Source organism: Maniola jurtina, chromosome 20 (genome assembly GCF_905333055.1).
Source record: "Maniola jurtina chromosome 20, ilManJurt1.1, whole genome shotgun sequence".
Classification (NCBI taxonomy): Eukaryota; Metazoa; Arthropoda; class Insecta; order Lepidoptera; family Nymphalidae; genus Maniola; species Maniola jurtina.
This window is the reverse complement of record NC_060048.1, coordinates 7,996,692-8,021,289: the sequence shown is the minus strand read 5'-3', so window position 1 is coordinate 8,021,289 and position 24,598 is coordinate 7,996,692. Positions and strand designations below refer to the sequence as shown.

The following is a 24,598-nucleotide window of genomic DNA, read 5'->3' as shown; positions in this document are numbered from 1 at the left end:
TCGTTCCGGGTGCCGTGTTCCGAAATGGATTTCGTAGTAGTGCAAGTTTGGTGCAAGCCCCACATGACGGAGGGGTATGCGTCAGGCATTTCCTGTGTACAAAAAAAAGACCTATATTTCGGATCCATATTTCATCACTGACAATATGCACTATTCAAAGACTGTTCTTCAAGCATTGAGGAATTTTGGACAGAGACATCTCGAAGGTTCCCGAAGGCTGCCTGAGTTAGATTTGTCGGCTAGCTAGCTTTTCTCGAAATTGGACTTACTTAGCTGGATTGTGTGTTAGAGCTTTCTTATGAGATATTATATGTACATAATATAACCATGGGTCTCATAAGAAAGCTCAGATTCATGCTGCGGGCAATGGGGAGAGCCTAAAGGTTGGAACGCCATTTCGGCGGCCGTGTTTCCTGCCATATATACCTTAGATACCTGCAAGCCAAGAGTGAATAGGCATCTTCTAGGTAAGCGTGCTCCAACTTGGACCTCATCATTGCTTTCTTTAAAGCATGATTGTCGTCAAGCGCAAGCGCAAAGATTCAGGCGGCGCAAACCCGTAGCATGTGGAAGACCCTATTAAAGACCTATGTTCACTGTGGACGTCTGTCGGTTGATGTTGATGATTATGTCTTTAGTGCAAGTAGTTCAGTAGTTTCAGAGTTTATCGATAACAAACAAACAAACCTTTCCTCTTCATAATATATGTAGTTAGTAGCGCAAACTTGGAAAAAAATCTCGTGGACACTCTTTGATTTTCCGAGATAAATGTCATTTTACCTGACAGCCCTAATCAATTTTATCACTGATATTAATAACTAATTCATAACCGTTAAACCTAAGTGTCAAAATCTCGTTTTTCTAGTCGAGTTCCGTAGGCTCTTTGAACCCACTGCATTATTATCCCAAGAAAACCTACCATTAGATGTAGGAATAATGGAAAGAGGTCACAACCCTCAGCAATAAAGAATACGATGCGGAGAGAGATGTCACTCTCAAGGTCTTTAAATGTATCCATGCAAAAAACCACGTCGACTGGTTGCTCCGTTGCAGCGTGATTGAATATTAAACCAACAAACACACTTTCGCATTTGAAATATGGCCAGTGATTATAAGAAACAGTTTAAATCTCTCTCTGCTCTCTGAGAGACGTTAGGCAAAGTGAACACGAATTATGACACTTCTGTGTTCTTATACAAGCTTAGGTCTCTCAATTTTGTCAATTAATGTCAAATTTCTTTCTCAGATCAAAACCTAGTAAGTGGTTTAAATTCAAAAGAAGTTTAGGCCGTAGTTCTTTCTGGTCCAATGCGGAATGGCATACTTCACACACCTTTGAGAACATGGAAAACTTGCAGGTATGCAGGTTTCCTCACGATGTTTTCCTTCGCCGTTAAAGCAAGTGATATTAAATTGCTTAAAACGAACATAACTGAAAAGTTAGTAGTGCGTGATTCCGGGATCGAACCCCCGACCTTCGATTAGGAGGCGGACGTTCTAACCACTAGGCTATGACAGTTTTTAAATTAAAGGGGTTTAAATATTTTAGTGTGAAGACTGGCCAACACATTTATTCATTACATGTGCATCATTTTCTTTTTTAGGGTTCTGTACCTCAAAATGAAAAACGGAGCTCTTAAAGGACCACTTTGCTGTCTGTCCATTTGTCCGTCCGTCCGTCAAGAAAACCTATACAGTACTTCCCGTTGATCTAGAATCACGAAATTTGTTCTCGGATTTATTCTATCTACCTGCCCATAATTCTAGGTTAACGGGAAATACCCTATCGGTTTTCTTGACAGACACGACAGACGGACAGACGGACAGAAAGACAGACAACAAAGTGATCCTATAAGGGTCCCGTGTTTCCTTTTGAGATATGGAACCCTAAAAACATTATGTAAGTATGCAAAGTATTTCCCTTGCAAACCATATTTTAACAGTTGACATGTAGAGGTCATTGACTTTTCCTATCTTACTTTTAAGTTTTAATGCATTATTAAGTATTTACTGTTTTGACATGGTATTTAGATAATGGGTGATATTTATTTTATTTAATCTAATTCCTTTTAAAAACTTAGTAAGGCGCATTAATCTATAAAAACCTAGCCAGTTCAAAGACTTACTATGTTTTAAAATGGTCAAAGCGACTTACTAGCTTTTAATTTTACTTTAATGTGGGTGTCCTTACAATACAACGGGACATACTATGAAAGTTAGGCTTATGACATAAAACGATTTTCGGAAAAATGACATTTACTTTGTTTTGATATGGGGCGGTCGATATAATTAGGTACTAGGGTAAAGGCTCGAGTAAATGACGTTTTTACATGTATTAAGAGCTGGAATAAAAAACCGGCTGATATACCTTTTTTAAATATTTTCTTACAAATTCTTACACTTTTTTCAATTTCAATTCCAAAACCGTGTTCCGTTCAAACCGTTCAAAAGTGCGTGTGCGTCCATGTGTGTGTGTGAGTGTGTGTGAGTATATACTTGTCTGTATGTTTGTACGAGTGTTTGTGAGTGTGGTATTGCGTTGTATAACCACATGAGTAGCGAACAGAGTCAAAGCTTCATACAAGCGCGCTACGATAGGTACACTACTACAAGCTTGAGGCGCGTGTGTGCGTGAGCACAGGCGCTACGTCGCGTACGGAGAGAAATCGGTTTATACCGGCTCGGCCTGTGCTCAAGCTCAGGGGCTGCAGTACACGTCGCGCGTCGTGTTTTCATTTAATTTAATGTTAATGATAATAATTTAAATAGTGTTTAAAATCTATTTTCTTGAACTGTCATAGATTTTGTTCAAAATCAATATCTGAGGATCCCTAGGATCACAAAACAGGAAATTGTTACCAAAATTTAAAAAAATCGACGCCATTTTGAAATTCTTTGTTAATTGACCGATTTCGTTCAAAATCGATATTTAGAGCGGGAGCTCTAAATATCGATCTAAATAAATATAATAATATAATATTTTGTGATCCCAGGGATGGGATCACAAAATAAGAAACTGTTACCAAAATTTAAAAAAGTCGACGCCATTTTGAAATTCTTTGTTAATTGACCGATTTCGTTCAAAATCGATATTTAGAGCTCCCTGGGATCACGAAATAAGAAACTGTTACCAAAATTTAAAAAAGTCGACGCCATTTTGAAATTCTTTGTTAATTGACCGATTTCGTTCAAAATCGATATTTAGAGCTCCCTGCAATCACAAAATAAGAAACTGTTACCAAAATTTAAAAAAGTCGACGCCATTTTGAAATTCTTTGTTAATTGACCGATTTCGTTCAAAATCGATATTTAGAGCTCCCTGGGATCACGAAATAAGAAACTGTTACCAAAATTTAAAAAAGTCGACGCCATTTTGAAATTCTTTGTTAATTGACCGATTTCGTTCAAAATCGATATTTAGAGCTCCCTGGGATCACGAAATAAGAAACTGTTACCAAAATTTAAAAAAGTCGACGCCATTTTGAAATTCTTTGTTAATTGACCGATTTCGTTCAAAATCGATATTTAGAGCTCCCTGCAATCACAAAATAAGAAACTGTTACCAAAATTTAAAAAAGTCGACGCCATTTTGAAATTCTTTGTTAATTGACCGATTTCGTTCAAAATCGATATTTAGAGCTCCCTGGGATCACAAAATAAGAAACTGTTACCAAAATTTAAAAAGTCGACGCCATTTTGAAATTCTTTGTTAATTGACCGATTTCGTTCAAAATCGATATTTAGAGCTCCCTGGGATCACAAAATAAGAAACTGTTACCAAAATTTAAAAAAGTCGACGCCATTTTGAAATTCTTTGTTAATTGACCGATTTCGTTCAAAATCGATATTTAGAGCTCCCTGGGATCACGAAATAAGAAACTGTTACCAAAATTTAAAAAAGTCGACGCCATTTTGAAATTCTTTGTTAATTGACCGATTTCGTTCAAAATCGATATTTAGAGCTCCCTGGGATCACAAAATAGGAAACTGTAACCAAAATTTAAAAAAGTTGGCACCATTTATAATTCTTTCTAAATTGACTGATTTCGTTCAAAATCGATATTTAGATCTATTGATCGATATTTAAACTAGGCAATCACAACAAAAACAAACTTTACCATCTTGTTGAACAAATAACTATTGTTAATTAAATTGTATCCTCCAGTGCCAACCCTACCAAAATAGTTATAAAATTTGCTCGCTTCTTAGAAGCTTTGCCTCTGTTTGCTACTCTGTGGTATAACACCATGTTAGTAAATCTTATTATATTTTTAACCGACTTTAAAAAAAGGAAGAGGTTCTGAATTCGTCGGTATCTTTTTTTTATGTATGTTCCCCGATTACTCAAAGATGCCTGGACTGATTTGGATTTTTTTTTTGTTTGATAGGGTATACTTTGCAAGTGGTCCCATATAAATTTGGTAAAGATCTGATGAATATCTTTGAAGATGGAGAACAGAACTCCTCAATGGATAAGAGCAAATTCAATTTTTTTTTAATGTATGTTCACCGATTGCTCAAAGACGCCTGGACCGATTTGGAAATTATTTTTTTTTGAAAAGCTAGGTATACTTTGCAGGTGGTCCCATATAAATTTGATGAAGTTCTGATGAATATCTTCTGAGATGGAGAACAGAACTCCTCAATGGATAAGAGCAAATTGCTCGCGATCAGTGTAATTGCTTAGTAAACAGTAGGGTTTTAGCTGGGCATGGCATATTATTATAGTACAGTGGGGCCACTAAAAATTTTGAAATAAAAAATTTTCAAAAGAAAAATAAAACCGACTTCAAAAACCACAATAACTTAAATTATTTTTTACTTTTTAGTGTTTGTGATTTTGAAATCGGTTTTATTTTTCTTTTGAATTTTTTTTATACTTATTTATTCTGGTATTCTTCTTTCTTGGATATGGATCCCTCTTGGGTATCCCCATTTCTCTCTGTCTTTGGTACTATCAAGCTAATTTTCTCTCGCGATTTGCACAATAGCATTAGACCAACGCGTCTTCGGTCTACCTACCTGTCCTTCTTTCATCTGTAAAAATCGATACAATATGACCATTTGCATTGCAGTTTTAGGGCATGTCTCAAGGTGTCTGTAGGCTTTGTCTTTTTTCTTATGTCTTCAATTCTCACTTTGAATATTTTTTGCTTAATTTATGCAACTTGCCATCGCCCTTTAGCAATTTACTATTTCTTTTTATATTCTTTGTCTGGACCCATGTTTGGCTGGCATAGGTAAGGCATGGCAGGATGGATGTATCTATAACGGATCTTTTAAGATGTACTGGGTAAGCTCCTTTCATTCTTTCCTTTTGTGCCCAGTAAAACAAGCATACTCGGGCTACTTTGAGAACCCATTAGCAGCTAACAGCAAGGCCTGGACTCCAATTTTTATATGTGGAAGCTGTATTTCCTCGTTGCGTTTATGAGCAAATAAGAATAGTTAACTACTTTTACTAAAAAAAAAAATTATAATTTGGCGCGAACCATCTAAACACCATGATGATTATTATTTCTGCGTTGTGAATATTACCAGAAGAAACAGCAAAAAAATTGTTCCAAGCGGCTCTATTGTAACTTGCAGTCTGCAATTTGAACGATTCTGACTTCTGGTGATAAATCTGTACCTCAGCCCCAACCCAGTACCTCTAATCTACCATTTCAAGAACTTTCAGAAGGTAGTGACGATGTAGTGACTTTTTTACATCTCAACTTAGACCATTCAATCAAAATTATTTGGATCACTTAATGAGAGATCTTAGATTGTCTAAAAAGCATCAGAACATGTGGCTTCTCGGCTCAAAGGAACAAATCTGATAACATCAGACACTTGTGTTACGGTATATTATTCTCACTACTCTTAACACATTCAGTAGCTGATGTTGCACTTCCAGCGACTTGGATGCAACAAGGGCGTTAAGTTTCATTTTCTCTGTAGTCATTTGGACTGTTTTCCAGAAAATTTAGGTGACTTTCAAACTAAGATAACTATACCAAAGGGGATAATATCATATGAAAGGGCTCTATTATACATTCTAAAACAGGTTTTATTTATTATTATTATTATGTAAAAGAGTTTTTGATTTATCGCGCAAAATGTAGAAAAAAATATACAATAAGTCAAAAACTGAAAATCTGACATTTTTTTTAAAAATTCCAAGCCGAAAATATACTTAAGAATTTATTAATAGGAATCGAGAGTTTATGCACTAGATAGAGTTCGTTCATTCACTGAAATTTCCAGTTCATTTACTGGCAATTTATCCTTTTGTTAAATAAAATAATTTATAATAATTAATACCACGCATTTTATTTGATTTTTTGATATACTGTGTACAGATACACAAAAAATAAAAATTATATATAGAACAATTCTCATATATCTTAATTTTAGGTGAAAGTCAGGGTAATCCTTATTCGTTCATGTACTGGATCTTTTACCCTCCTACGTCAAAATACTAAAAGTCCGCGTAAATTTCGCAGATTGAAATGTCTGCTTGATTAATTGTCAATAGAGGGTCATGACATGTCAAAATTGCTAGTTTGAAGGTGAAATCGTCTAAGTCATTCGAGATGGTTTTCCTCTTAATTGACCCTTTTCTGTTTGGAGGCGTTTGTGCTATGAGGCAAAGAGGTCAGTGAGGTTGGTCTAGTTCTAATAAATATTTTGAGCGTGTTGAGTGTGTTTCTAGTTCAGTTATTGCTTACCTAACTACGCAGAAAAAATTGCGGTCATTAGTTCGTAAGTAAATAAAAATAGCACTACTTGATCTAAGCCCGTTCTTTAGAGAAGCTTCCCTAGCGTGCTCCTCAGTGCTCTACAAACGTAGTTTGATACTCATATACCTTCAAAGCAAGACTGAATAGGCATCTTCTAGCCAAGCACGCCCCAATCTAGACCTCATAGTTAGTTTTTTACTAAGCATGATTGTCGTCAAGCACAAACCTATCTCGAAATAAAAAAAAAACAAATAAGTAAGTATCAATGAAATTATTCAAATAAAAACCAAATTACGTTTGTTTGGAGCGCACTACGATTAAACTCCTCTTAAACACTTGTGCTCCTGAAAAAAGCATATTATACCTCATTGCTTCGTCCTTTGAGATTAGGTATACATTGTAGTAATACGTCGAAGTATTGCCTTTCTACCACTTGTTTGAAAGCAGAAAATCTGCACTTCTATTTTTTGTATTTTTTGTTGGTACCACTGGAGCGTTCCCATCTCATTCGCGTTTTAGTGCCTCGCCGATCACCACGTTATTCAAGTTTTAAAAAACGTTACAAAAGCGTAGTCACCAAAACGATAGTGATTTATTTATTTATTTATTTGTTACATATTTTTATGTTATAAGGTTTTATTATAATAGTGTCTGGTGATATGATATCACTATGCAATTAATGTTTTGTGCATTGCGATGTTACCTTGACATATGACAACATGGCGATGTTACTTTCACGTGATTTGGAATTCCGGACCATAAGGTATTTCAGTGAAGACGTGTTACCTAATTCTAAACATATTATGAATAGCTTCTGGGACTGTTTACGAATCAAACTAGTGATATGATATATATGATACGTCACTTGGAATCCCGAAATAAAAAGGTATTTACAGTGAAATGTTGCCTACTTCTAAGGATATTGTGAAAATTTGCTAGGATTATTTCCATATCACACTAATAAAATACGACATTACTTTCCTATTGTGTTGTGTACATCTTGTGGGGATGTGACCTTCACATCAATTAGAATCCCGGAACATGAAGGTGTTTACAGTGAAATGTTATTTATTTCTTAGGATATTGTGAATAGTTGCAAGGACTATTTCCGTATCACACTGAGAATATGACATCACTTTCCTATTGTGTTGTGTACATCTTGTGGGGATGTGACCTTCACGTTAATTGGAATCCCGGAACATGAAGGTATTTAACAGTGAAATGCTGATATTTCCGTATCACACTGGTGATGATATGACATCACTTTCCAATAGTGCTGTGTACATCTCATGGGGATGTAACCTTCACGTCATTTGGAAGCCCAGACCATGAAGGTATTTACAGTAAAACATTACCTATTACTAATGATATTGTGAATAGTTATTAGGACTATTTCCGTATCAGACTAATGGAACGATATCAATTTCCAATCGGTGTTGTGTACATCTCATGGGGATGTTACCTTCACATCATTTGGAATTCCGAAAGCTTTGAAAATATTATCGTGATGGAATACATTTAAAAAGGAATATTATTACCTTTACTTTGATTATTATTTGTGAATGAAATGTGTCTACATGAATCATGAGATATCAAGTGCTATTATCGAGTAAAAATGAGATCATTTGAGATTTACACATATTAAATACCTTCTTCATACCTTCATATTGTTTATACATTTATGTTGCGGTCTTCTAATAAGGATGTACCCTTTCGCTACTGATAGAAAAGTTAAGGGTAGATGGTTTAAAATACCATTGTACAGACGGATTACAACTCGAACCTGAGTTAGTGCCAATGATTGTTGTCGAAACGCAGCCAAGCACGTCAACCATAAAATTAAGCCATCGTCAAGAAAAAACTAGTCTTCGCTTCGCTTTATCGGATATGCTCATGAGGAAGCTCTCACTCATTTTTTCTCTTTAGAATAAAGTGATCAGTCCGTAAATTAATTATTATTAAAGATCCAGCCAGACTGATGTGCGATACCCAGCACAACGAATCTATGACAAGAAAAAACTTCATATTCTTTTTTAATAAAGAAAAATATTAAAGATCAGCTCATACAGAAATAGACTGTGTCTTATACAGCGTGAAGCTAGCCGATACATTCGGGCTTGTAATATTATGATCCGGTGCCAAGATATGAATAATCCCACCCGCAAGAAAACCTCCTGCAACGCAGAAGCCGACACCGGCTCCTATCCAGACTTTAAACCAGGAGCATCCGCTCCCGGCAATACAACAAGCGGGAGCAACGATTATATACGAAGTACGAACCCACGAAGTCACCGCGCTCACGGCAGCTGTGACAGTCGCCGCGCCGCTGGCTCTGGCAGTGTCACCGGGGACCCTCGTCGCTGCACCCGGTACGTTCCGCAGGAACGTTCATTCTACTTTTAGGACTAATGGCAATTAATTTATGACCCAGTCATACTATTGTGGGTAAGAGGATACGGGATTCCATTTCTAAAACCAGTATCTTAATCTCACGACCCAGCATGTCTCCTATCATCTGAATATAATATCATAGACTTTATGTTTAGTGAAGTTATACTTATCACAATGTGATTCGTGTGAAGGATCGTTTCCTTCTTTTCATTTTTTATTATAAATCCAATGGAAATAACAGACTTATAATAAGTCTAAAATTCTTAAACGAAAAATTCTTAAAGTGGGTGCTTACATAACAACATTAAGGTCAATTACAGCTACATCAATGAATAGTTGGATGGCCACGTTAGATTTATTTCTTAGGAGTTATAAAAGATTTTACTACCTATCTATAGAAAGTATCTACGATTTAAAATGAACGAGAATTATTCCAATTTAATGGTTTACTATTTTGGTCTGAATATATTTTCCGCCTCTCGTCTTTACAAAACTACGAGTACTAAAGCCGGTGATTTATGTATTTACTCAGATTTTTGGGTTACTTGTCAACTAGGTATATACATAACATATATTTACAAGATATAGTTGATTTTTAAAAGTTATCAGGGTTATCTAAAATTATTTTACAAACAATAAATACTTTAGAGTTCTTAAGATTTATCATCAATGTAAAAAAGAGCTGTACAGCCCGAGTACCTACTGTGCGCAAATATTGCAATTACCTGATTAAAAAAAAAAAAAAAAAAAAAAATACGTTGACCCGTCTGAAGAAAAATGATATTTAATCAATCAAGAGCTAAATTTACATACAAAACTCGTTGTTAATGACTTACTGCGACTTACCCGCGATTTAGTAAGTAGATACGGTACACCTACAAAAACGGACAGAAAGATGTTTTAAATATCTTGTTGTGTAATGCAAATCACTAAGATAGCTCAGCATTGACACATCAGCATTCAGCACAGTCTTTGCAGGATTATTTACATAATGGTAAAAATCTATCGAAGTGACAGTCAATCCTATTTGACAAAATAGACTGTCTAGAATTATTATTATTTTTTCGGATGCTAACGATATAGGGTAGGGGCGACACGTTGTGAGAAGACCACCGATGGCCAGTGGATTCTGAGTTTAGTTTTGAATCTGTCAAACATATGAAGTAGCTAAAATTACTGACTGTTTTTTTTTGGACTTTCAGGTTTTCAGAAAATGGAATCTATAAAAAAAAAAAAAAAAAAAGGCATTTTATTGCGTAAGACAATAAAGTGCTCTCTTTCCTATTTAACTATATAGATGGAGTTAGATGTCCACTTCTTACGAGAATATCAAAATCTATAATTATGCTGTGAAGCTCACAGGAGATTTGTGTTCGCTTCATACATTAGTTTAAAAAACAACGAAATGCGGAGTCACGAAGATCTTATCAAGGGAAACGGGAACTAGAAGAACATGTATTTAAATAAATAGTACCAGCCTTAGGGCAACCACATGTTGGTTTTGGCAAAAAGGAAAAAAAACCCTGGTTTCCACCATTTCAGAGCCTTCTCTGTTCGGTTCTAAATTCAATTTAGACATAATGATAATGCATTATCTGTTTCAGCCACCCTGTTGATTGCATATTATGTTGGTTGCATGGAAGTTATCAAGACGGTACTACTAGGTAGAGAGGAGCGTAGCACCGTCATCTTTGTATATATTATGATCAACTTCGCAAGATGGTGTTGGGTTAGTTTTTTGTAAAAAAAAAAAAAAAAAAAAATAGGTGCACACGACAGAACGAACTCTGTGTCCTGAAATAAAGGTATATTGTATATTATGAAGCGTCAACTCCGATGAAAATGTCTATCTGAATTAGCCGGTCAGGCTATAAGCTTGATGGGTTCATAAAACACAGCCATGGCTCAGCTCTATCGTTGATCCTAGGTTCGAGAGTAACGTCTGTTTTTTCATCGTCCTCCACTCTCAAGATTTGATGTTGTTATACCATGAGATCTGTCCATAGTTTTAGAATTTTTGTTAATTGGAATCCAAATAACAATTTGAATTTAGAATATTTGATTAACGTCACATTACTCATGCTGGTATAATTACACATAAGGTGCAAACCATATTTTGAAAATTAATTTAGATACGTAGTGTAATTGTTAATAATAATATTAATTTAACAAACATCAGTCGAAATACATGACCTAACAAGATCGTCATACCCAGATTCAGCTCAACCTTGCCTAAATGTTCCTTTCTAATAAACATTCACCGAAGATAACTTTATCCAGCAGAAACATTGTTAGAATACATCGATAGAATGTAACCCCTACGAAAAAAAAAAAAAAAAAAAAATGCCCCATTACAATAGTAAGATTTAAGAGTCCGCATAAATCGGTATCTACGAACAGTATCAGTCAGTGGATAAAAATATAATACTTCTATATTTTTTTTTTCGCTTATTCCGTCAGGCATGCAGCTACCTCCGCAGCTCACAGTAAAGGTATCAATATTGATATACCTAATACGAAATACAGCGGCCTTAGCGTGGGCAACTCTATGCTGTGTGCCAGAGTTTATCGTAGAGGTATTCAATGTGATCAATCTAATCAGATTGCTCTATCACTCCTATTATTTATTATTATTTATTATTCATAAATCAATCTGGAACACTGAGCAGCTGATTAAAATTTATTTTAAGTAAAATAAATTTGAATCAGCAGCTTTAAAAGTATTTTATTTTTACTTATAATACAGTGATTATAAAAATCACTAAGTATCTACTTAAATACGGATGAAGTAACCGTAATTATGATAATATCTTTTATTTATTTTTGGCTTTATTTTGCTTGTCAAAATTGATAATATAAATACAATATTATTAAACCTAGAAGTGTTTTAATATTTCACTATCTTTCAAAATCTACAATGTATACCTAATCTCAAAGGACGAAGCAATGAGGTATAATTGATGATTAAACGAACTTACCTGAAGTGAAGTTCTATCCCAATTATACGAGTTGCTTCGTCCGAAGAGATTAGGTCCCTCCCAGCCCTAGGACCCCTGATAAGTGAAATATTAATGTTCCAGGCAGGCTTTCAACTAAATGAGATGGGAACGCTCCAGTGGTACCAACAAAAAATACAAAAAATAGAAGTGCAGATTTTCTGCTTTCAAACAAGTGGTAGAAAGGCAATACTTCGACGTATTACTACAATGTATACCTAATCTCTTCGGACGAAGCAACTCGTATAATTGGGATAGAACTTCACTTCAGGTAAGTTCGTTTAATCATCAATTATACAATCGAAGATTATGGAAATGATTAAAGAGCGTGGATTTGACCTGCAGCTCGCTCCAGCAATGCGGGAAAGTTCAATTACTTACTTTAATATACCTAGTCATAATATTGTAAGTATATAACATTTTTGAAAAGAGCAACCGGGGAGTTTTTTGCTGGTTCTTCTCGATAGGAAAGGCATTTCGTACAAGAGGTAGATGCGTTTGACGATTTGAAAGTAACTCGTAAAAGTTTAATTGAATAAAAATATTTTGAAGTTTGATCCGTGCCGAGCAAAAATGAACTAGGTACTTAACAGGGCTCTCTCCGTCACTTACTCCATACAATCGTAGTTCCAATTTCATTTGAATACTAAGCAACTAAAGTCCATGAAATTTTGCAGATATATTCTAGAAACTATTATCCGTGCCTGTGGTGTTTTAGATTTTTCTAAAAATATGTAGTTTTAAAATTACAGGGGCTCAAAGATTTGTATGTGAATTTTTAAGACCGCGTAACTTTGAAACCGAATATATTAATAGAAATCTGGAAAACCACAGACATAGATATTAGTTTCTAGAATATGTCTGCAAAATTTCATGAACTTTGGTTGCTTAATATTCAAATGAAATTGGAACTACGTTTGTATGAAGCGAGTGTCGGAGAGACCCCTCTTAAGTCACGGATAAGCAATACGTACGTGGATTTAGGTCACACGAGCTATTTGCCTGTTATTGCAGTTTTATATGTTTTTTATTATTGCATATTAAAATAAGTATTTGTTTGTGAACGACGGAGGAGGAAGAGCAAACTTATTCAGGGCCGCCGGCACAATTATTAAAAAAGACCAATTTCAAAAGCAAATAAATCATTTAATCATTGTACGCTGTATAGCGTCTTCGTTACTCTCGGGCGCTTACTTACGCCGTCCTATAATAATAGACCCTACTTAAATCACACGTATTGTAATGGACTATTTTCCAATGAATTTTCATTTTACAGTTTCCCAACCACGTACTTGTCCCGGCAAGGCGAGCTGTTTCAGCGACAATATGGCAGAGAATTACCTAACTTTGCTGTATCATCATGTGACTACGTACATATCGGCACGTACTTTCGTAACGTAGCAAGTAGGTACCTACATTTGGAAAGCGTAGCTAATTTACTTCGAGCGACAAAACTTGTTGAGACTGTCTTAGGTTTCAAGGAAATTGCAGGAATATACCTAACTTGTAGTTTGCAAAGAAGGCTTACATGTTACACACATTACCCTGCTTCAATCATTATCCCCTCAACCCGTCACCGGCCCACTACTGAACTTGGTCTCCTCTCAGGGTTAGGTCATAGTCTACTGCGCTAGTTAAGTAGATTAGCAAACTTCATCAGACAACGCGTTTGTACGAACCATATAACCACACATTACAATTGAATGATATTCGATTTCTACATAATAGTTATGTAAGTAGACCCTACCTACTCGTACCTATACCTCCACTGATGATAGTACCTACGATGAATAACTATAACTGTTATGGTAACCCAAGGTGAATCTTGCAGAGATAAGCAAGTTACGTAAGCGGCAGCGTCCAGGGTGGACTGAAGAAAACGGAGGCTTTTTACTAACAAATTTTATTCTTAAACTATCTTATTTCTAAGTGACAATGTTGTTCACTATACTAAATTGATGATTTCTTATTGGTTAAACCTTCAGGTTTATGTGCGATTCGCCTCTACCATCTCTAGCTGTTGGTTACGATGCGAGCGGATTGGCAGTGATGCTATGTGCTGCGTCGGCGAATACTAATTCCTCTGACAATGCCTGGGTTCTCTTGAGGGTACCGGCGGAATACGTAACTAGCATGAAGAATTACCTGAAAACAAGAAAACAAACTATTAACAAGTGTAAATTAAAAATTTATAACACCCTCGATAAGTGAAGGTTACAGTAATTAGAAAAGAGCTGATAACTTTCAAACGGATTTTCATGGATTATAGCTAAGAACACTCTCGATCAAGCCACCTTTCAAAAAAAAACTAAATTTAAATCGGTTCATTAGTTTAGGAGCTACGATGCCACAGACAGATACACAGATACACACGTCCAACTTTTTGAGTCGGGGGTTAAAAATAATAAATATTTTTTTTTTAGTATGCAAGCACATAAATTATTATAATACCTATTGCAGTCTTGGTAGATAACTTTGTTTGAATAGCAAAAATGCTTTAACTTAAAATAATACCCAATTAGATAGTCTACAAAGCTGATGCAAATACAAGCACATAAAACAGAAGAATTTAGATAAAATAATAATATGATGGTGAAATTTCTCAATCCATTGATTGTACTCTAATGGTAATCTCGTCCTTTGTATAACGTATTCTAAAATGAAAAATATGAAAAAAAAACCTTTTCCAATAGTTAAAACTATAAGCCAATCAGTCTGGCGGATTAAAAATACTGTTAATGAATAAGAATTTTAAATTGCATTTGAATTTTAAATTTTGTTATTTAATTCTGACTCATTTTAAAAGCTGCATAAAATCACATCAGATATTCTAATATTTAAATAAGTTTTTGAATTTTTGAAAATAAATAAGAATCGATATAATCTAACGCGATTCACTCAAAGATATCTACGAATAACAAGTGTAAATTAAAAATTTTCAACACCCCCCGACAAATCATTTTCAAATAAAAAATTATTCAAAATCTAGGCAACGTCCATCTTGACAGCTTGACATTTGTCAATTGACACTTGAATATTATGAATTGACTTCTTTTTAACCCTTAGGGGTTATCTAACCTTCTTTTCTACAAGAAAACTAGAAAATAGCTGATAACTTTTAAACGGCTGAACCAATTTTTTTGGATTGTAGCTAAGAACACTCTCGATCAAGCCACCTTTCAAACAAAAAAAAGTAAATTAAAATCGGTTCATTCGTTTAGGCGCTACGATGCCACAGACAGATACACAGATACACAGACACACAGATACACACGTCAAACTTATAACACCCCTCTTTTTGGGTCGGGGGTTAAAAACACGACGAAAGACTCATGTTTCTAAATGTAAAATACCTAAAACATGAAAATTTTCTTTATCCATATAACATCTCATAATGTATGCTTTTTTCTGAACAAAGATTTCAGATTTTCTTCAGAGTTAATACAATTCATCACTATGATAGCCTTTACTACTATATTATAGCGAAACTAAGTAGAATTATATTTAAAAAAAAAAAAGCAAAAATCCGTGGAATTCGCTTATATTTAATAAAGTGTTCTGAAGTAAAAAAAAACATAAATCGTAACCCATAAAACGTACTCACTCCTGGCACAAGCTTTACGCTCAATTGGAGGGGAAAGGGGAGTATTAGTCGTGATTAGCATGGTTAATATTCGTTTTTTTTAATCTTTTTTTAGACATACGAAAGTTTTGTTTGTTGCGTTGACTTTTAATCATGCCACATCAAAGCACGTATCGATTTAGTGATTTCGTGATTTTTTTGCATTGATTTAGTTAATAATTATATTAGTTCATAATTGTAATTGTTGAATGAATTATTGTAATATTGGAATGCATGCAATAGCTCTAATAAATAATCTAAAGAGTACCTAACATAGGCCTCTATGAATTGCGGGTTATCAGAGTCTCCACGGGATTCTATAAAACTTAAAATCTAAGTCCAAGTGCATATTCTAGTAAAGAAATAACCCTGGTATTTCTAAAGATATTCCAAGGTAGGTATAATTTGTAATCCCTAAGCCAACAGCAATCTTACGTTCACTTCACACAGACACGAATGGTGATTGACGCTACGGAATAGACAATTCATTTCCAATTATCCAAGCATCATGTACGCTGACAAATGGCCTTTGCACTTTGAATTACAACCAATAAATCCTCCGCTACGCTTATTGGGTTTCACGCCTCCGTACGTTATTTTACTGACCCTTGGATATACGTCTTGGGCAGCAAGGGGGACTATTGATGTTTTGTTTGCTGCCATAATTTGGTAAGAATGGGCAACGAAGCAATTTTACTGTCAACATTTTCCTGTTTAGTGTTTAGTTGTAGGTACTTATAACACTAACTTTCCATTTTTTAGGGTTCCGTACCTCAAAAGGAAAAACGGAACCCTTATAAGATCACTTTGTTGTCTGTCTGTCTGTCCGTCGTGTCTGTCAAGAAACTTATAGAGTACTTCCCGTTGACCTAGAATCATGAAATGTGGCAGGTAGGTAGGTCTTATAGCACAAGTACAGGAATAAATCTGAAAACCACGAATTTATGGTCACATAATTTAAAAAAAACGTGTTTCAATTTACAAAGTAAGATAACTATACCAAGTGGGGTATCATATGAATGGGCTTTACCTGCACATTCTAAAACAGATTTTTCCGAGTACGGAACCCTCAGTGCGCGAGTCTGACTCGCACTTGGCCGGTTTTTTTTTTAATCGATAAACGTTGCAAATGACTTGAGTATATCGCCTTGATTAGACTGCACTTTGACTGCAATTTTGACTGTAATCAAAGTATTGTTAGATTTGAACTTGACCTGTAGGACTGATAGAAATGAAACTAAAATGGCAAGGAAAACCTTCAATCCTCTAATTTTGTACCATAAATGTTGAAACTCCTAAATACTGAAAAAAGATACACACTATCACACAAGCAATTAAGTATCAATCTTGAAACGAAAGCCATAAAGACCTAATTGCATTGTAACGTTTACACATACCTCAAGGTGTGTACGATACGCATATTTCACTAATCCCCTGTTTGAAACTGAACAATGTTCCTCCTAATAATAATTACTTAAGCTAGATATGAAATGGGCTCTCGTATCGGAGGAAAATAGCGGAAATGGTGTCGAATAACTTGTCCAGTAATTGGATTATAGTGGGTCGTAGACAGTAAATTTAGAAAGGTTATGGTAGCTTAGTCAGTGGGAAAAACTATTTACTTCAGTAAGAAATGGAAAAGGACTGTAAATTAGTTAAACCTTTTTTGTCAATTGATTTAGGCTTGGATTTTCTTAAGGCTTTTCTTAATATGATGATTTCGAATTATCGATATTTCGACTCAGTTGCATTTAGGTCACGACGGGACTACGAGTGTGATGGGAAATATCAATAATAATTCAAAATCATGATATTAATCGTAGTATGGTATACCTACCTTAATTTATTATGTCGTCAAACCAAGAAATAAGCCTCAAATCATTGGTAAAAGTGATGAAAATTTTGCTGTTTGATCTAGAAAGATTTCATCTTGTTCCATATTAATTTGAGTAGCCTCCGATCCAGTAGCCTTGTGTTGCAAATTCGATAGATCGCCGTGCTTGAAGACTACTTATAACTAGACGAATAAAGTTTACTGCCGCGACGCCTAGTTCAGTTGCAGTTCAGTTCGAGTGCATGGGCACCTTAAAGACTTGCACGACTACTACCCATATTATAAATGCAAAAATGTGTTTGTTTGATGGTTTGTCCTTCAATCATAACCACCAACGGAGCAACGGATCAACGTGATTTTTTGCATGGTTATAGTTAAAGATCTAGAAAGTGACATAGGCTACTATTTGTTACGGAAAAGCGGGACGGGATTTAAAAAACACTAATCCACGCGGACGAAGTCGCGGGCATCATCCAGTATGAAATAAACTAAAGTTAAGTTTACAAAACAAATTACTAAAGGGGATTATGATTAGCTGTCGAGGATAATTGATACTTATTCGGTTAAGAACATCAACCTTTCAGAACTTGTTTTGCTGATAAAACACGAATTCTTATTATACTAAAACACTTGAACCCTCGTTCTGGCGTTGTCAAGAACCGGAGTCTATATCCTTATTAATAAGGATAGACTTTTATTTAAGGATAGGTAATTTTATTGTTGAGTTAAATTTAAATTTACACTTGTATTAGGTTAGTGTCAAGGGAATTATTTATTTGTAGAACCAGAAATTTTACAACGATGATAGTGATTCATAATTTTCAAAACGTTTCTTGTGGAATGAAATTTTATTATTTGTATTTTGTGAATTGATCAGTCAGTCCATGGCGTCTTCCATGTATGTATTACACATTCTAATGGTCGCCATAGACGGAGTAAATAATGCGCGCGTAATGGCTCTTAGGTCTTAATGTACCTAGAATACCGGACGTTCATTCATAAACAATTGTGTGCGTGAGATTAACATGTTTACACTACGCCTAACGAAAACAAGCAAGACCCATTAGGGCATTGGCAAAGCATTTATTATATTGTAACAAGATTTTCTTAGAATAACACTGTCCAGCTCATTCTCCAAACGGCGCTCGAGTTAGCGCGAACAAATACAGTATTCAACGAGTGTACCGTATTTGTTTTCGAATCACGTTCTCGGGTGGGGGGGAGGTAAACAGGGGGGATAACGGGCGAAAAATTGCGTACCAATGGCGACTGAATTAGTATAACGTCGTAACTGAGAGAGATGCCTTCTCCGCAGAGATTCTGCTCCCCTGGTGCATCTTCAGAATAACGATAATAGTGCAGAGCGTTGCTGGTTTCTAATTAGATCGATAGGTTTGTGCTCGTTTTGTTTGGTGTGTACAGTTTAAATACACAGCAGAAATTAGATGCTGTTCTAACTTCATAACTATAACCACACTATAACTAATCTGTGACTACCAAGGGCTCGTTTGTACCTTCACAGCTTTGGTTTTAAGTTGGCGTTACATTATACAATATGAGTTTATATTTAATTCCCCTATTTGACTTTCAAAAAGTATTCATTCGATAATAAGTATACCAGAATGTGATCTTTATTCCACGCAGCAGCGTTCAAAGTGAGAAGAAGAATAAAGTTCTTATTTACGCACATTTAGCTTGCGCTAGCGTGAATAGAGAAAATTGTCCATAACACCTCTTCCATGTTTCAGCCCGATTTACTCAGTAAAGGTATATTTTCCTACGTTAATTTCGCAGTAATTTTATGCTTGTAGAGCATACGGAAAACACAAAGACGTGCATAGCCGAAACGCTAAAGTTTCTTTTAAAGAACCGCTAGGGGACGCTAACAATGCGCCGCCATGTTTGATTTCTGAAGAACAAAGGAGTCGGCACAATGGCCGACCGTCGCGCTACAAGTACCTAAGCACATGCAACTTTCTATATGGCAAGTCTTTAGCGAACGTGTAAAGTTACATATTCGGAATACCGACTCGGTACTCGGGAACTGACGGCCACCCGCAACGTCATCTGCGTATATTTTAGAACTTTTTAATCGAAAAGTTTCCAGATTGTTCCATTTTAGGAATTCGCTTCCTTTCCTCGTTGCTCCACTTGGAAATTTCTAAAATTAAACCGCATCAAATTACGCTCTACATCGCTTCTGATACCTACTTAATTTAATAATGTACGAGAGAATGTGGAGAATAGGGATAGTTTTTAATTTATCGTTCAAGTAGCTAGATAGAATGAACTTTTCCGATAAAAATAAGAGCGAAAACTAGCCTATTTTTTTTCCTATCATGTACAAGCCGAAACATCACTGAGCTTTCCTATAATATTTTTAGCTAATACAACTTCAGAATAAAGGGGTGGCGCTTCCAAAATCAATGGATCCAACGCTATACATTCTACTCCACCAAGTATGATTTGTACCAATTTTACGTGTAGTTTGCACGTTCAACATCGTATTCGACAGATAAAATATTTTATACAGACAGAACTTTAGCTTATGACATCAGCAAACGTCATGGCTTACGTGACTTCCGCTCACGCATTGCTCACCCGATGCTGCTGACATCCATGCTAATATTTTAAACTAGAGGATGCCCGCGTCTTCGTCCGCGTGGATTTCGGTTTTGAAAGATACCTATTTGATTTTCCGGGATAAAAAGTTGCCTAAGTCAATTGCAGGGATGCAAGCTACCTCGGTTCCAAATTTCATGCAAATCGGTTAAGTGGATGGGTATTAAGGAATCCCGTGGGAACTCTTTGATTTTCCGGGATACAAAGTAGCCCTCGGGATATAAGTTAACTCTGTACCAAATTTCGTCAAAATCGGTTAAACTGTTGGGCCGTAAAAAGGTAGTAGACAGACAGACACACTTTCGCATTCGTGAGAGTAGAACACTAGGGGCACCCTTTAGCTGTGCTTCTTGGAGACTCCTAAACTCGTTTAAGCTACGCGAATTTCGTTGGTCGCATGCTCCGTTCGTGCTTGGCTCACCATGCGTAGAAGATCAGATTGATATGAATTATGCATTGATTCTCAGACAAAGAATCAAGGTGGACTTGGCATAGAAATAACAATACCTTGTTAGAGCAAGCAAAGTTTATGGAAAAGCTCTGAAGAGTGATAAAGGCATATACACATTTTTTGTAACCTTTTTGTCATCTGCTCCTAACAAGCCTGTGTGATGGTAAATGATGGATGGTTTTTTTAGTGTTGAAGGTGTGTAGATAGCCATTTTTAGTGCATTGCTGTGTGATCGGCTGTAACAGTCATTGCGAGCATAAATTAAGAAACATAACCTTTCATATGTAAGTATGATTTGTTTTTAGCCCCCGACCCAAAAAGAGGGGTGTTATAAGTTTGATGTGGGTATCTGTCTATCTGGGCATCGTAGTTCCTAAACTAATGAACCGATTTTAATTTAATTTTTTTTGTTTGAAAGGTGGCTTACTCGAGAGTGTTCTTAGCTATAATCCAAGAAAATAGGTTCAGCCGTTTGAAAGTTATCAGCTCTTTTCTAGTTACTGTAACCTTCACTTGTCGGGGATGTTATAACTTTTTAATTTACACTTGTGTTGTTTTGTCCCTTTCGGGTATACGCGTATGACAAGTCCATCTTGATTCTTTGTCTGAGGCATTGATTAGACCCGTCAGGTTACCTAGATTATTGTTTTACTCATATAGATTTTAGCTAGTACAGAATTTGTACAGGCAAAAATTAGTCTATTTCTGCCTTGTATTAACGCATTATAGCCCCCAAGTATATTGCAGGAAGCGCGATAAATCAACACGGTTAAGTTAAGGCGACCGTATATTCCTAATCCAATATCATATCACTTGTCATATTGATAATGGATATGGGGTCATGGGGGATTACAAATTTGATAGCATATGCTTAGTTTGATGTAATTCCCCATACATTTATTATACACCTATATTCATTAGGAATAATTGAAACTGGAATTGATAGTGTTACCTAATTAGTTATTTTATGACTAACTGTACCCACCCAGTGTACTATTATGTATTCTTTTTTGTTCAAATTTATTGCGAATATGGTATGGTACCTAGGACCATTCAGATTATTGTCCGCCTCCTGACTGTTTATTTATTTATTTTTTATGCAGATACAAGTTAGCCCTTCATTACAATTTGTCCTGTTGGTAGGTGAAGTCTAAGATGGAAGCGGGCTAACCTGGAAGGGGTATAGCAGTTTTTATTAAACCCATACATACATACGCCTTTGGTTTCTACACGGTATAGAGAGCTGGAACGCTAAATCGCTTGGCGGTACGGCTTTACAGGTAACTGTTGAGGTTACTATTGAGATATGGAAGAAAAACAGACATCCATACTAATATTATAAATGCGAAAGTGTCTGTCTGTCTGCTACCTTTTCACGGCCCAACAGTTTAATTGATTCTGACGAAATTTGGTACAAGGTTAGCTTATATCCCACGGACGGACATAGGCTACTTTTTATCCTGGAAAATCAAAGAGTTCTCATGGGATTCCCAAAAACCCACTCGCTTAACCGATTTGTATGAAATTTAGTACCGAGGTAGCTTGCATCCCTGTAATTGACATAGGCAACTTTTTATCCCGGAAAATCAAACAGTTCCCATGGGATCTTAAAAAACCTAAATCCACGCGGACGGAGTCGCGGGCTACCTCTAGTAATTTATAAAAAGTTGCCTATCCTGAGGACTATTCGGAATCAAGCCGTATAAATGTCAGAATACGATTTCCATTGGGCCGTAGAATTTAATCTCGACATCGGTTAAGCGTGTAATTGTATTCATGATCTGATGTGCCCTTACAGGCAGGACTCTGGTGTAATGACCGCCCTCATCGCGGAAAATGACGCGGTGGCTAAAGCGATTACGCTTAATAAATTATTCTGACGTAACTTAGAGATTAACAACGTAGGTCTATTTCTAACTGGCTTATGCTCGCACTTCATCTGCACTACACACATTTCAACCCCTATTTTACCCCTTTAGGGTTTGAATTTTCAAAAATCTTTTTTTTTTTGCCGGTGGTCTACGTCATAATAGCTATCTATTGCATGCCTCAGTCCGATCCGTCTTGTAGTTTGAGCTGGTCAGTCACTTAGTGAGTCAGCTTTTCCTTTTTTGTATTCATGTAAATGTAGGATTCTAATGTCAAAATAATATATCATAGTAGAGTGTACTGTAAAGAAGTTTCACTCTATGTCAATCTAATCTAAGGACTGCACTACACATTATACCTACTTACACTTATGTAAGCCTACGTACCTATACTAGTAGTTAGCACCACTAGGACTAAGAATAACTAGTTTTCCTTGTATTAAGAAATAGTTAATACAGTGCCCTAACAATAATAATAATTGGAATATGGATTACAACATTTGTCGATCCAGAGAATTTAATCCTGACATCGGATGAGCGTGTATAATCGAATTCACGATTTGTTGTGACCCTTACTACAGGACGGACTGGTTTAATGACCGACGCCGACGTAACGAAGCAAGGGTTGACGCGATTCTGTTACTAAATTAATTTATACTTCTTCATTAATGAGTTTTATAGAAACTTGATATAATAATGTTATAAAATCCCATAAATCATTGGGATTTCACAGCGCCTTTGGCCACTCATTTCATTTGTTATATAAATTTGAATCCAAAATATTTTAAACAAACGACCATCAGCAGCATTCGCTCTGCGGAAATATAAATCCTCTTTATTCCCTATCCCGTAGGAATTACAAAATAACTGGCCTTATTCCTTGAAGAGAACCTCTGTGCAAACATGCTTTCTAGGTCTAAGGGTTTGGGCTAGGATTGATACAAACGTGTCAGCTCGTAGAATCACATTTTGCTTATTTCGCAATATTATCTTTATACCATCAACCCATCGCCGGCCCACTACTGAACACGGATCTCCTCAGAGACCGTAGTCCATCGCCCTAGCCAAGTGCGGATTGGCAGACTTCACACACTGCCGAGAATACTTTGGAGAATGTTTTCTTTCACCGTTAAAAGCAAGTGATACATGACTCCGAAAAGTCAAGAGGTGCGTGCCCAGATTCGAGCTCTCGACCCTCCGAATAACCTTATCCACGAAGCCATCTCTGTTTATATACTACAAGAAGTCGGTTAAAAACATTCAATTACTTTAGAAACATAAATTCTGAAGACATGTTATTACGTAAGAACTAACCACACACCGCACGTAATCTCCAAGACATCCTAGAACAACCAAAATTTATTGCCCTGACAGTTTCCACCAGAAGACCGTCCTCGTCTCCGACTGGTACGAACACACTCGACTAAATTATTCATAGCGAACTCTCCCAGCCGAATTGGTTCCCAGCCGTACTAGATACGGAGTTTATAAAAAAAAATAGGCTTTTTTGGCAACTAGATAGGCAATCAAGCGCTTACGAACACGAAAAAAACAATAATTATGTTAATTTACTATTTAAAATAAAAAAATGAAAATAAAAAATTAAGATAAAGAATTACAGTCAATCAGTAAATATTTTAAATGTTATAGTACTTACCTCAACATTTTATTGCAAATCTTTGAGCCCGTGTAACTTTGATGACCGATTCACACCAATTGCGATGCAGCACGTACACGTGACACGTGCGTAGTGACGCGTGTGAACCCATAGACGTAACTTCACGCATTACGTTCACGCCACGCAAGCGGTATGCCATGTTTCATACAGTTCCATATATTACAACGCAACTGTACGCGCTACGTCTACGCTTACGCAACGCTTACGCAGCCTGTGTGAACGAGCTCTAAATTAAATATTACTTTTACTGAAATCTGACAATGGCCACCATGAAAATTAAAAAATTAAAATTTCTTCCGACTCGCCATTGACCGATTTTTTAGAATGTGTTCAAGTGTTGTGTGGATTTTCAAAAGCATTTAAGCGAAGCCGTGGCGAATCAGCTATTATATGTTTATATGTTAATACATT

At 36.0% G+C, this 24,598-nt stretch overlaps 1 protein-coding gene and 1 long non-coding RNA gene across 5 annotated transcripts in view; both read right to left on the bottom strand.

Moving 5' to 3' along the window:
* Positions 1–24,598, bottom strand: part of LOC123875985 (semaphorin-1A) — a 438,478-nt gene that overhangs the window by 234,726 nt on the left and 179,154 nt on the right. The gene's annotated exons all lie outside the window — the stretch shown is intronic.
* LOC123875993 lies at positions 13,951–22,740 on the bottom strand. Its single transcript, XR_006798243.1, has 3 exons — positions 22,730–22,740; positions 22,576–22,585; positions 13,951–14,020 (listed from the first exon to the last, which is right to left on the bottom strand). It is a non-coding gene; the product is annotated as an uncharacterized LOC123875993 (long non-coding RNA).